Below are 16,065 nucleotides of genomic sequence, written 5' to 3'. Positions count from 1 at the left end.
TTTACTACAGATACAAACACCGCCTATGTATTCACCTGCAGTTATATGGCCTAGGTCCACCACAATCCTGACCAGTACAATATGTGACAAAAAGTGAATGTTTAGAAATGTATAATACAGAATATGTTATAACCTATAAAATGTGTTATGTGTTACATTAGTTGGCCTTTATACTGCCACTCACCACCGATACAGACACCTCCTACATTTTGACCTACACTAAATGCTGCACTATTGCTTTAGGCCTGACCTCTTGTTAGTTTTTTACCTTTTACAGTTTTGGTCAATCATCGCACATTGCACACTTTATACATACACACACTTCTGTTTCTTGCATTTGCACTATAAATGCATCATAATTTTGTACATTTGTATTTATGTTTTGTGTCTTTGTCTGCTGTCCTTATATCCTTAATTTATGTCATAGGCTGCTTGGAGGATTCACATAAGTATTTAATTGTATGGCATAACAAACTTTTGTCATATGTACAGAAAACAAACTCTGAAAACTTAAAGCATGCAGTATAATGGATAATTTATATTATGTCACAAATATATAAAGCATTGTATGCTTCAGTATTACTGCAAAAATAGTGTTAAGTAGAAATTACTCTTCTGGCTCATACTGTATCAATAACAATAAATAAATAATTAAATAGGAAAAGATAATAATAAAAAATATATAATACAAATAACCATACCAATTATATCATTATATTTCAAATTGTGAAATAAATAAAAAACCAGACCAACATAAGGTACACTTTGAAATGATGTGGCTTTTGAATGTCCATGACAGCATTCTGAGAAACTGCACTTCTTACCACATCCTGAGAAGAGAGTTTGCACACCTGTCAATCTACAGCACAAGTTTTAAATTATATCACTAACTTCAGCAAAACTCTGAGTTGTCAATTGAAATGCTTATCATTATCTTAAATATCTGATATAGAAACTTTAACTAACATGGATCCTTTTGTCTAAGGTACTTATAGTGGGTTTCAAAAAAGGTAGTGGCATTTCAACTTCATTATCACATGACCAAATTTTCACACTTCACTGTTAAAATGTCAAACAGTGTGCCATGATTTGGTAGTCCTCTGTTTAGGTCCTCTTATTACTGCTTTTGATTCAATTAATGAATAGTCTCTTTTCATTTAGATAATTGAGTTTGCCTGATTTATATGCAAAAATATGCAAGGATCAGATCTAATTCCTCTTTTTTACACACAAATCCTTGTGTCTACTGATTTTTAGGCATGACACACAAACCATATATAATATCAACTTTATATGCTATGCTGCCATTATTCATTTAACCTCTGTACCTTGAATCATCCTGATATGGGCAGTGGCAGATTAAGAGCCTCATGAAAGACACATGTAAATAAAACATATGTGCATGGAACAACAGGACCTAAAAGGAAATTTTAACTGAAACTTTCCACACATATGCATGGTTTTAAAATAAAGCCAGTGGCATTGGTTAAAAATACATTAAAAAAAAGTTCATACACGTGGGTGTAGAGATCTTCACCATGAACCCACTTCCTTTGAGTAGCCCACATCATCTACAATACCACACATATCAAACTTTCAAATTTACTGAAATGCATCCTGACTTTGCAACACACAACACTCAAACCTATAGTCATCTTAACACATTTACAGTATGTGCATACAAATAAAATGACAACCCCAAGATGCTTATTTTCAGACATAGAAAAAAAATCCCAAAATACAAAAACCAAAACCAAAAAAGCAACACTATAATGTGTTGACAACAAAGTCTTTATTTTGGATTTGACAAAAAATCATTTTTTCTCATTTTTGCTTATGTTTATTTTCAAATCAATATTTACTATATGGCCAAAAGATTGACCATAAGATTCATATGTGATTTCTGAACATTCTTTTTCATATTTACTCATTTACAGTATGTTGTTATGATGTTATGCTTTCAGTCCCACAGCCCAAAAGGGCTGGTTATCTTAAATACTAATGTAGGGTAGGGAGGCTGAGGGCACAGTCAGTTTTAGTATTCATGAAGCTGGCTTTGTGCACAAGTTAATTGCCATGCTGGAACAGGTTTGGGTCTCCTAGTTCAAGTGAAGAGAAATGTGAACAACATCCAGACATCCTATAAAATTATGTGGCAGCAAGTTTTTAAACAAGTAAATTTTTTATTATAGTTTCAGATAGTGTCTATCCAAGGAACCTGAATGCAAGGCAGGGATACAACAGACACACATGGATGGCAATCTATCGCACTACGCCATGTACACAAACATGTTTGCACTCATTTACACCCAGGGACAACTTAATGTCAACAATCCATCGTTATGACTGTAATGACTTTGCTGGGTGTAATCATGCATGCAAATTTAAATGGTATGAAAAGGGGATGTTTTATTTCACAAAGGGAGTGGGCTTATGTGAATAGAGAGTAGATTAAAATCCCTCTTCAGCTTCTGAATATGACTAAGTTGTGTGTCAAATTTGTATGTTAATTTTAATGTGTGCTGGACTAAATAGTACTGAGAAGATAAAAGCATGTACAGGATACTAACACTTTTCCATTTGAACCTTGAATACTGACCATCCTCACGAGACAGTGGTTATTGGAAACACTCCTTCCATCTCCCACACGTTTCCTGTAGCACCAACAAATGATGCTAGTGCAAGAAGATCTGTCTTAATTACGTTTATTTGCAATACACCAGTATTACATCTGTTCTATGTAATTAATTTTTACATTTTATTTATTGCATTTTATTGACAATTCATTTGGTCCTTTGTTTCACCATAACAGTCTGATCAACCATATATTAAATTAATTCACAACTTTTTCTTCTTCTTCTTTCGGCTTCTCCCATTACGGGTCACCACAGCGGATGTCTCCAGTTTAATTAATTGACAACACTAATGTATTTTTAACAGTCAGTTTATAGGATACTTTATGTACTTTAAATTGCAAACCCAATTCCAAAAAAGTTGGGACACTGTACAAATTGTGAATAAAATAGGAATGCAATAATTTACAAATCTCATAAACTTATATTGTATTCACAATAGAATATAAATAACATATCAAATGTTGAAAGTGAGACATTTTGAAATGTCATGCCAAATATTGGCTCATTTTGGATTTCATGAGAGCTACACATTCCAAAAAAAGTTGGGACAGGTAGCAATAAGAGGCCGGAAAAGTTAAATGTACATATAAGGAACAGCTGAAGGACCAATTTGCAACTTATTAGGTAAATTGGCAACGTGATTGGGTATAAAAACATTTACAATTACATTTACATTTGCGGCATTTAGCAGACGCCCTTATCCAGAGCGACGTACAAAAGTGCTTTGAGTCTCTAGCAATGAATAAATCTACACTGGTACGCAAGATTACAAACTTAATATAATTATAACTCTTGAATTCTTACAAAGCAAACTTGGAAAGTGCTAATTTTAGTGTTTCAGGAAGAGGTAGGTCTTCAATCGTCGCTTGAAGATAGTCAGGGACTCTGCTGAACGGACATCTAGGGGAAGTTCATTCCACCACCTCTGTGCCAGAACAGAGAAGAGCCTTGAAGTATATGAACAGAGAAGAGTCTTGCAGTATAAAAAGAGCCTCTCTGAGTGGCATTGTCTCTCAGAAGTCAAGATTGGAAGAGGTTTAACAATTCCCCCAATGCTGCGGTGAAAAATTGTGGAGCAATATAAAAAAGGATTTTCTCAGAGAAAAATTGCAAAGAGTTTGAAGTTATCATCATCTACAGTGCATAATATCATCCAAAGATTCTGAGAATCTGGAACAATCTCTGTGCATAAGGGGTCAAGGCCGGAAAACCATACTGGATGCCCGTGATCTTTGGGCCCTTAGACGGCACTGCATCACACACAGGAATGCTACTGTAATGGAAATTACAACATTGGCTCAGGAATACTTCCAGAAAACATTGTCGGTGAAAACAATCCACCGTGCCATTCGCTGTTGCCGGCTAAAACTCTATAGGTCAAAAAAGAAGCCATATCTAAACTTGTTTTCTCTGGTCCAAGACTCATCTAAAATGGACTGTGGCAAAGTGGAAAACTGTTCTGTTGTCAGACGAATCAAAATTTATTTTTGGAAAACTACGCCATGTATTTCGGACTAAAGAGGATAAGGACTAACCAAGTTGATATCAGCACTCAGTTCAGAAGCCTGCATCTCTGATGGTATGGGGTTGCATATGTGTGTGACATGGGCAGCTTACACATCTGGAAAGGCACTATCAATGCTGAAAGGTATATCCAAGTTCTAGAACAACATATGCACCCATCCAGACGTCGCCTCTTTCAGGAAAGACCTTGCTTTTTCCAACATGACAATGCCAGACCACATACTGCATCAATTACAACATCATGGCTGCATAGAAGAAGGATCCGGGTACTGAAATGGCCAAAATATTTGGTGCATCATAAAGAGGAAGATGCAACAAAGACGACCTAAAACAGTTGAGCAACTAGAAGCCAGTATTAGACAAGAATGGGATAACATTCCTGCAACTTCAGAGCAACTTGTCCCCTCAGTCCCCAGACGTTTGCAGACTGTTATAAAAAGAAAAGGGGATGCCACACAGTGGTAAACATGGCCTTGTCCCAACTTTTTTGAGATGTGTTGATGCCATGAAATTAAAAAAAAACTTTTTTTCCCCTTAAAATAATACATTATCTTAGTTTAAACATTTGATATGTCATCTATGTTGTATTCTGAATAAAATATTGAAATTTGAAACTTACACATCATTGCATTCTGTTTTTATTTATAATTTGTGTAGTGTCCCAACTTTTTTGGAATCGGGTTTGTATATATTGATGATGGTAAATACAGTTTTAAAATGGGCCAAAGTTACACAAACCCTAGTTACACAAAAGGAAATAACAGTGCAATTTTATTTTCATAAAGGTTCACAAGGTTCACACTTAATTATGTTTTATTAAAAAAATTAAATATCCCTGTAAATCATTATTACAGGTAAGCAACAATAGACAAGGCCACCTTCATATATTGCTCTATGGATGCTTTGATGTTCATTACTTTTTTCACCAAGTCAAACCTCAGATCTAAAGAAATAATGAAATTCTGTGGCAGGATTTGGGAGAGTTGTGCATAAACAAATACCCTTAAACATGAACTAAAGGATAGGAAGTCAATAGGAAGTCATGTTTAAAAAAAAAAAAAAGCCATAGAAACCACACTCTGCTTTTGAGTTTTTTTCTAGCTACAGTGTACATTTCACCATTACTATTTTTAATAGGCACAGAATGGCCTGCTTTTTATAAAAAATAAAAAAAAGATATATTTGCGATGTTAGGTGTCCACCACAATGGCTACAGTCAGTCCAACAGAGAAAGTTTATCCAACACAGAAGGTTCTTGATATAAAAGACTAGAAACCTGGTAATTGATGGAAAATAATTGGTAAATGCTGCAGCTAAATCAGACAGCATAAAATTCTTATGACATATAGAAGTAAAACAGCTGTCAAAAAAAAGAAGAAAGGGAACTGCTAGGGCCATCAACCACACTGGTTTAAAAAAAAAAAACATTATGGAAATCAATTATATAGGAAGCGAGATCTGATACCTTTCTCATTGCTGAAGGAAAACATTGAAGTTGCAAAAGGCTTGCCTGCAAGGTGAATAATAACTACATTTGCCATTGTGTGTAACCATGACGTGGCTTTTTCCCTTGTTGTAGTTTTGTATTTTCTCTCCTTGTCATTGATCAACTTTGATTTTCAAATGGTCACCCACAGCCCACTTCCTGTAGTAGGTTATGCAAAAAATAATGTCTATTACACCTATCAGTGAAACATGCAGCTGTTAGACACCAGCATAGCAAATGGTGAGCTCTTAAAAGATTGGCTATCAGTGTTTAATCATTGTGAAAGTAAGCAATAGATAAAATAAGGTGAAAAACAAAATGCCAGAAAAAAGACAGACAGTCTTCATGTAACATGACTGGCCATCAAATTTAGAGCTCTGTAGTCTTCCCAGACCTGTGTTATCCAAAAAATGCATGTGAACAGTATTAAGCAATTTAAGTCAGTGTAGACCTTCCATCTTTTTCGAAAGTTAATTCTGACAAGGAATCACAGTACAGATTTCTTGAAGTTAGTAAGTTGGAACCACCAGTTCTTAATTTTTGTTTTGGAAAAGCTGCCAGACTGAATGGCCTGTTGTCATGAACAAAAATATAAGAGAGCATTAAGGGCATTAGAACAAATACATATGACTGCAGGTCCTGTCTTGAGCGAACCTAATGTCATCAAATCATTGCAGCTGTAGACTGATGCTAGTGGACTATGCTACAGGACTACCTGTATACTTCCATCTTTTATCTTTCTTTAAATAGCTTGTAATAATCACAACTTTTCTAATAAAACAAAAGAGAAAATCACAGCAAGCTGAGTACAAATTTGTGTGCATGTTTAATACAACAATCATGTTTTATTAGTTGGCCTTTACACAGTAACACAAGCATTCATGTTGCCTGTTGAACTCACACCTGATAGAGACATGTTCAGCATTGTTATCTACATTTACTGGCACCAACCTATTGATCTGGGTGTATGTATGTGTTTGCATGCAAATGATCAAAAACGCGGCTGCACGACTTTTGTTTAATCTGCCCAAGTTCTCTTACACCACCCCACTGCTGCACTCCCTTTAATGGTTTCCAGTAGCTGCATATATCAGATTCAAAACACTGATGCTTGCCTACAAGGCCAAAAATGGACCGGCACCATCTTACCTCAGAGACCTCATTACATCTCACACTGCAACACGCTGTATGAGATCCTCCAGCACTGCTCGACTGGTACCACCTTCTCTCAGAATGAGAGGAACGTATACTTCAAGGCTCTTCTCTGTTCTGGCACCGAGGTGGTGGAATGAACTTTGTCCTAGATGTCCGAACAGCGGAGTCCCTGGCTATCTTTAAGCGACAGTTAAAGACCTACCTCTTCCTGAATCACTTACATTAGCACTTTCCAAGTTTGCTATGTAGAAATTAAAAGTTGTATTCTTATTTATATTAAGTTTGTAATCTAGCCTACCAGTGTGGTGCATTTATTCATTGCTAGAGACTCAAAACACTTTTTTACGTCACTCTGGACAAGGGCTTCTGCTAAATGCCCCAAATTTAAATGTATGCATGTGCATGAAAATACATGTGTTTTCCTAGTTTACATGTCTGCAAACAAATTGAAAAGTAGAGTGTTTTGACCTTTTTAATAAAACCAAACTTGTAAATCTGGTCTATATAAAAGCCAGACCAACAATAAATTACTAGTAGTGCTGATGAGCCATCAGGCACTTGCCATGTTATAGATTTGTGGAAAAAGTACCTACATTTAATAATCATACAGAATACCTGGACCACATTATTTGTGGATGGAGATTTATTAAGCAACACAAACTGCATTACCGCAGTTTGTGTTGCTTAATAAATTGTTGTAAGACTGTTTGTCCGTGACAGTTTGACAGAGTGACTGATTGTTTACCACATCCTGAGATGTGTTTCACTTGCACTACCCCACCTACACTGTTAAAACATGCTATATGATATGCACTAGAGTCTATTTAATTATATATAATTTTTTTAAGCATATGGATATTGTTTGCTTGTGTTTATTAAAAGAAGACCAGCCTGTTTAAAAAGCCAGTTAAGGTTGTTTTTTTTCATTTATGACCTTCTTCCTTTAATTTCATAAATGATATTGTGTTTGCATGGAGCTATTCTTTTGCAAAACTGCATGAAGGAGATGAAACAACACACATCACATGCATCAGGTTGGGTTACTATAGTACATAGCAGGTAGTAATACAAATACACAACTGTATAATAAACAAATAACACACACACACACACACACACACACACACACACACACACACACACACACACACACACACACGTATGTTTCTGATCTGCTGTCCCCTAGTAAATTGTCTGCTACCCAAATACATGCAGTATATATACGTAGACCTTAACATATAGATAGTAGCAGTAAAAGTTGCCAAAAAAACAGGAAGTTAACATAAATCAATTAGGTGTTATGAAGCAACAAATGCATAATTTTTTTACAAATTACAACCATTCACTTTAGTCTCAAATCCCTGTAAGTGGATGCTAAATATTTGTTCAAATCTGGTGATATTTTTAGTTTAGGCTTATAACCCCAATTCCAAAAGAGGACACTGTGCAACATGTAATGATTTGCAAATTTTATTACCCCTATTTTATTCACTTCTTCTTCTTCTTCTTTCGGCTGCTCCCATTAGGGGTCGCCACAGCGGATCATCCGTCTCCATACCACCCTGTCCTCTACATCTGCCACTTTCACACCAACTACCTGCATGTCTTCCCTCACCACATCCATGAACCTCCCCCTTGGCCTTCCTCTTTTCCTCCTACCTGGTGGCTCCATCCTCAGCATTCTTCTACCAATATAATTCATGTCCCTCCTTTGCACATGTCCAAACCATCTCAATCTCACCTCCCTCACCTTGTCACCAAAACATCCTACATGCGCTGTCCCTCTAATAAACTCATTTCTAATCTTGTCCATCCTCATCACTCCCAACGAAAACCTTAACATCTTCAGCTCTGCTACCTCCAGCTCCACCTCCTGTCTTTTACTCAATGCCACTGTCTCTAATCCATACAACATTGCAGGTCTCACCACAGTCCTATAAACTTTCCCTTTCATTCTTGCAGATACCTTACTATCACAAATCACTCCTGTCACTCTTCTCCACCCACTCCCCCCTACCTGCACTCTTTTCTTTACTTCTCTAACACACTCTCCATTACTTTGCACTGTTGACCCCAGGTACCTGAACTCCTCCACCTTTTCCAGCTCTTCTCCCTGCAACCGCATCACTCCACTGCCCTCCCTCTCATTCACACACATGTACTTTGTCTTACTCCTACTGACTCTCGTTCCCCTTCTCTCCAACGGATATCTCCACCTCTCCAGGCTCTTCTCAACCTGCTCCCTACTCTTACCACAAATGACAATATCATCCGCAAACATCATAGTCCAGGGAGACTCCTGTCTGACCTCGTCCTTCAACCTGTCCATCACCACTGCAAACAGGAAAGGGCTCAGGGCCGATCCTTGATGCAGTCCAACCTTTACCCTGAACCAGTCTGTCGTACCTACTGCACACTTCACTGCCGTCACACTGTCCTCATACATGTCCTGCACCACCCTCACATACTTCTCTGACACACCTGACTTCCTCATACAATACCACAACTCCTCTTTTGGCACTCTGTCGTACGCTTTCTCTAAATCCACAAATACACAATGCAATTCCTTCTGTCCTTCTCTATACTTCTCCATCAACATCCTCAAAGGAAATAAGGCATCTGTGGTGCTCTTCCTCGGCATGAAACCATACTGTTGCTCACAGATTGGCACCTCTTCTCTCAGCCTGGCTTCCACTACTCTTTCCCATAACTTCATGGTGTGACTGATCAACTTAATTCCCCTGTAGTTACTGCAAGACTGCACATCTCCTTTATGCTTGAAGATTGGTACCAGCACACTCCTTCTCCATTCCTCAGGCATCTTCTCACCTTCCAAAATCCTGTAAACAACCTGGTCAAAAACTCCACTGCCATCTCTCCTAAACATCTCCACGCTTCTACCGGTATGTCATCTGGTCCAACTGACTTTCCACTCTTCATCCTCTTAATCGCTGCTCTCACTTCCTCCTTATTAATCCTATCTACATCCTGCTTTACCAACTCCACATCGTCCAACCTTCTCTCTCTCTGATTTTCCTCATTCATCAGCTGCTCAAAATACTCCCTCCACCTTCTCAACACACTCTCCTCACTAGTCAAGACATTTCCCTCTCCATCCTTTACTGCTCTAACTTGCAGTACATCCTTCCCAGCTCGGTCCCTCTGCCTGGCCAATCAGTATAAATCCTTTTCTCCTTCCTTAGTGTCCAATCTCTCATACAGCTCCTCATATGCCTTTTCCTTGGCTTTCGCCACATCCCTCTTTACCTGCTGCCGCATCTCCTTGTACTCCTGCCTACTTTTCTCATCACTCTGTCTATCCCACTTCTGTTTTGCCAACCTCTTTCTCCTTATGCTCTCCTGCACTTCCTCATTCCACCACCACGTCTCCTTGTCTTGCTTTCTATTTCCAGATGTCACACCAAGTACTTTTCTAGCTGCCTCCCTCAACACTCCTGCAGTAGTTGCCCAATCATCCAACACCTCTTCAACACCACCGAGCCTCTGTCTGACCTCTTCCCTGAACCTCACACTACACTGTTCCTCCTTAAGTTTCCACCATCTTATTCTTCTTTCAGTCTTCACTCTCCTCCTCTTCTTCTTCGCCTCCAAAACCATCCTACAGACCACCATCCGATGCTGTCTAGCTACACTGTCCCCTGCCAACACCTTACAGTCTCCAATCTCCTTCAGGTTGCATCTCCTGCATAGCACATAGTCCACCTGTGTGCACCTTCCTCCACTCTTATACGTCACCCTATGATCCTCCTTCTTCTTAAAATAAGTGTTCACCACTGCCATTTCCATCCTTTTAGCAAAATCTACCACCATTTGCCCTTCCACATTCCTCTCCTTAAAACCATACCTACCCATCACCTCCTCATCACCTCTGTTCCCTTCACCTACATGCCCATTAAAGTCTGCCCCAATCACCAATCGTTCTTTCCTAGGTACACCATCTACCACTTCATCTAATTCACTCCAGAATTTTTCCTTTTTCTCCATCTCACAGCCAACTTGGGGAGCATAGCCACTGATTGCATTTATCATCATCCCTTCAACTTCCACCTTCACGATCATCACCCTATCAGAAACTCTCTTCACCTCCACTACACTCTTACTGTACTCTTCCTTCAGAATCACCCCTACACCATTTCTCTTTCCATCCACACCATGATAAAACAGTTTGAACCCACCTCCAATGTTCCTGGCCTTACTCCCTTTCCACTTGGTTTCCTGAACACACAACAGATCTACCTTTCTTCTCTCCATCATATCAGCTACCTCTCTCCCTTTACCCGTCATAGTACCAACATTTAAAGTACCAACCCGAACCTCCACTCTCCTACACTGCTCCTTTCCCTGCCGTCTCCGTAGAAGTCTTCCTCCTCTCCACCTCCTCCTTCGGCCAACAGTAGCCCAATTTCCACTGGTACCCTGTCGGCTAACGATACCTGTGGCGGTCGTTGTTAACCCGGGCCTCGACCGATCCGGTATGAAATTCTCATTTGTGATCCGCATATTTGATTTGGCACATGTTTTACGCTGGATGTCCTTCCTAACGCAACCCTCCCCATTTACCCGGGCTTGGGACCGGCACTAAGAGTGCACTGGCTTGTGCATCCATAATGGCTGGGTTAACCCATATTTTATTCACAATAGAACATAAAAAACATATCAAATGTTTGAACTCAGGAAATTCTAGGAAACCATTTTAAAGAAAAAATAAGGTCATTTTGAATTTGATGGCTGCAACACATTTCAAAAAGCTTGGATGGGGCAACAAAAGTCTGGAATATGTAAGTGTTATTACAATTAAACAGTTGGAGTAACATTTTGCAACTAATTAAGGTAATTGGCAACAGGTCAGTAAGATGATTGGGTATAAATAGTGTATCTTAGAGTAGCAGATTCTCTCAGAAGCAAAGATAGGCGGAACTTCAACAATCCATGGACACCACGTCCTCTGGACTAAAGAGGGGAGGGATCATCTGGTTTGTTATCAGTGCTCAGTTTAAAAAGCTGCATCTCTGATGGTATGGGAGTGTGTTAGTGCCTGTGGAATCAGCAGCATAAACATTTTATAGCAACAAATGCTTCCATGCTGAAAAGAGCATTTTCAGGGAAGGCTTTTTATATTTGATCAAGACAATGCTAACTGCATACTACATATCTATTACAATAGCATGGCTTTGTTTTAGAAGAGTCTGGGTGCTTAACTGGCCTGCCTGCAGTCTAGACCATTCACCATTTAAAAACACCACAAAGGACACCCAGAAATGTTAAGCAGATAGAATCTTGTATCAGACACATATGGGACAATATTCCTCTCCCAAAACCTCAGCAGCTGGTCTGCTTAGTTCCCAGATGTATACGCACATAAGACATGATGCCACACAATGATAAACATGGCCCTGTCCCAACTTTTTTGAGACGTGTTGCAGTTATCAAATCCACATTTTACAGTATATTGCCAAATATATTGGGTCACCTGGTGTGGTATGATTTGTGATTTCTGAGCATTGCATTCCACATTTAATGTATGTGAGGAGACTTGGGGTGAAGTCAGTGTTCCAATTTATCCCAAAGGTGTTCAGTAGGGATGAGATCAGAGATCTATAGCAGGCCACATAAGATCCTCCTCTCCAAAGCATGTAAACCATATGTTCAAGGAGCTCACTTTGTGCATAGGGGGAATTGCCATGCTGGAAATAAGTTTGGGTTTCCAAGCTCAAGTGAATGCAAAAGTGTTATTATAGCACATCTAAAGACGTCCTGTACAATTGAGTGCCTCCAGCTTTGTGGTGACAGTTTGGAAAAGAACTACATATAACAGGAAAATTCAGATAATCCAATTCTTTTGGAAGTATAGTGTATATATAATAAAATGTATATATTATACACATTATATATTATATAATGTTTTATATTTTATTGTGAATAGAATAAAAAAAAAATATTGTGGACAATCCACATGCACAACCTTCTGTACTGTACTGGTCAGTGCTACAATGTCATTGCATTTACTGTTTTTGAATATTACTGTGTCTCCTTGTCTCATGTTGTCTTTCGGGGTTTTTTGCAATAAATGTTGCACATGTGCACTTTGTGTTGTTAGTTTAGAGGTCTAGTTTAATAGTTTGTGTTTCTTTTATTAATTTATGTTGTTTAATGTAGCACCTTGGTCCTGGGGAAATATTGTTTTGCTTCACTGTGCACTGCACTGTATATGGTTGGAATGACAATAAAGCCTACTTGTCTTGAATTTAAGAATTTACAAATCATTGCATTGCATTGTTTTTATTTACATTTTACAGTTTCCCAACTTTGTTGAAATTGAGGTTGTAAATTCTAAACTATTTATAAGGTCAGGGCTTAAACCAAGGCTGGCTGTGTGAGAGACAGGGTCTCTTGCAGTGCACCACTGGGAAGTATATACAGGGGAACCTCGATACTGACCGGGGAAAAAATGACCGGGTCGAGACCGTTGGGAACTAATAAGGGACACAGGCGCACAATCTGGCGACATCTGGTGGTAAAACGGAAATACACAGATATAAACCGGGAAAAAAGACCGAATCCTGACAGGAACCGCAAATCCTGACGTACAGTGTATGAGTTTTATAAATTTTATATGTTAATTATTAAAAATAGTATTTTATAGTTTTTAAAAACTACATTATCCAGTCTCGCTAGATATTTTCTGTTTTAGTCTAGTAATTCCACAGTACCGTAAATATTTCAATGTGACAGACTTGTGAGAGACAATTCCTCTTTTTTATAAATTCCCCTTTTAACACTAAACCTATTAAAAACAAGAAAAAAATGTTTTCTAAATGATTCTCAAAGGTTTTTACTTTACATTATAAGGTAAGTCATGTTCTTTCAGTATAAGTGTCACAAACACTATTCTTACACTAGTTTCTTTTGTAAAGCAGAAAAAAAAAATATTTGCAGGATCAAGAATTTTAGCCAGCAGATATGTGAGAATAAGGTACATAAAAAATTCAGAATACTGAAGCTTAACCACTTATAAGTTTGAGTTGATGTAAACCCTCAGTGAGACCTCAGTAAAAAGGTTTAGTGGGTGGGTCCATGTCGAGAAACCTACACAGGAAGTTATGCTACTGTGAAGGTGAAAATCTTTATGTGCTTTAACCTTTAACACAGAAAGAAAAGTAATAATGCTGTAAGTTAATTTTACAGGAAGCTTTAATGACAAAATTTTAGAAAATGGCAGTAGAGACACCTCAATTTATAACTTGTTTTATTTAATATTATTTAGTAAAATAAAGTTTATTTTAAAATCTTTGGTAAGTTATTTGTCATGGAATACCAGGCGTCAGAAACTGGAAGAAAACCAAGATTAAGTTTATTGATCTTAACAGAGCAAACAAAGAAGTATCAGAGAAGGGAGCGCAGGAAATAATGAACTTAGCTGAATCAAGGTTCTCTAGAAGGGTAGCAAGGAATACGGGAAACAGCGGGGAACGCGGGATCCGTGGAAAGTCCAAGTGATCTAAGGTATGTATACTGTAGATCAGATGGAGAGTGAGAGGGAGAGGGATCTTTTAAAGGATGCTCGATTAAGGGGAAAGAGGTGTAGGTGATTAGTAGGAGGGAGAGGCTGAGCGAGAGTATTGACCGATAGAGGGGTGCTTGGCTGGTGGTTTTACCCCCCTTCCAGGGGCCGGCTCCTGACACCCTAACCCGGCACCGTTGACCGTTGGGGCAGTCGGGGTAATTGAGATAAAACTCCTCCAAGAGTTGCCAGGTTCAGGACATCCTGTTTGCAGATCCAGGAGCGTTCCTCTGTCCCATACCCCTCCCAACCGATGTGGTATTACAGGGTGGAGCCCCGATGTTGAGTGTCCAAAATCTAAAAAGTATACAGAGGGTTGGTCCAGCACCTCAGGGAGAAGTGGATCATTAGGGTTCTCTGTGGTAGAGGGGAAAAAGGGTTTTAGGAGTGACACATGGAAAGTAGGGTGGACGCGGTACCTGGGATGGAGGACATTGTCACCAAGTGTAAGGCCAGAACCAGCAACTCCACTTTCTTATAGCCATCAAAGAACCCTCCACACACACACACACTCCCCCAACATTACCAAGCCTGGTGTCAGAGAACCACCAGCCACAACTCCCTCCTGCTCTCAGCACACTCACTCAGCCTCTCCTTCCTACTATTCACCCACACCAGTCTCCAATCTATACTCCCCTTTATAAGACCCCCGTTCCCACTTGCTCACCCTCTAATCTACAGTTTACTCTACAGATCATCTCTGGACTACCTATACTCTGCATTCCACCCGTTCTCCGGTGTTCGCTTCTCTGGAAGTTTCTGCTTCGTGTACTAAGGCAAAAAAAGTGTATTGACTTTACTATCAGTTTTCGACTCTTGATCCGTGCGTGACAGAAGATTGGAACAAAACCGATATCTTACCTCGATGGATCCACAGCCGGATCCCATCAAGGAACTCGCCACCACTCTCCAGGAGGCCTTCGCTCCGGCCTCTACCAGAAACCTCCAATCAGTGCCATATTGTCTTCAAGGCTTGCCCGGATGACACTCCAGCGTTTTCCCCCTGTTTTATTTATCTCTCCGTTACCGACCTGTTTCCGACTGACTATTCTGTCCTCCGACTTACTGACCGCGCCTGTTTTCCCGACTCTCCCCTCAGCATTACGGATGCTCTGCTCGCGCTCTGGTTCCCGGCTTGGCTCTGCTCGCGCTCAATGTGCTCCGGTTCCCGGCTCGGCTCTGCTTGTGCTTAATGCGCTCCGGTTCTTGGCTCGGCTCTGCTCGCGCTCAACGCCCTCCGGTTCCCAGCTCGGCTCTGCAACACACTCCGGTTCTCGGCTCAGCTCTGCTCGCGATCAAAGCGCTCCGGTTCCTGGCTCGGCTCGGCTCTGCTCTGCTGGTGCTCTACGCGCTCCGACTTCCGGCTCCATATTCTTGTGCCCCATGCGCTTCGGCTCACTGAATCGGCTCACTGAATCAGCTCACTGAATCGGCTCAGAATCGGCTCTCAGAATCGGCTTTCCTCGCGCTCTGCATGCTTGCATTTCTGGCTTTTCCTGCTCCTGGCACCGTTGCAGAATCTGCCTTGAATCCTAAACCTGAACTGCTGACAGAACAATCTGGGCAACATGCATCCCATGGATGTACCTACCTCTAGCGACACAATTGCTGTGTCTCGCAGGTGCACCAGATTCAATACCTCTCTGCAGGTGTGCAGGAAATCATGGGATTCTTGCGCACAC

Source organism: Silurus aristotelis, assembly GCF_946808225.1.
Source record: "Silurus aristotelis genome assembly, chromosome: 3".
NCBI classification, from domain to species: domain Eukaryota; kingdom Metazoa; phylum Chordata; class Actinopteri; order Siluriformes; family Siluridae; genus Silurus; species Silurus aristotelis.
Note: the sequence above shows the minus strand (reverse complement) of the source record.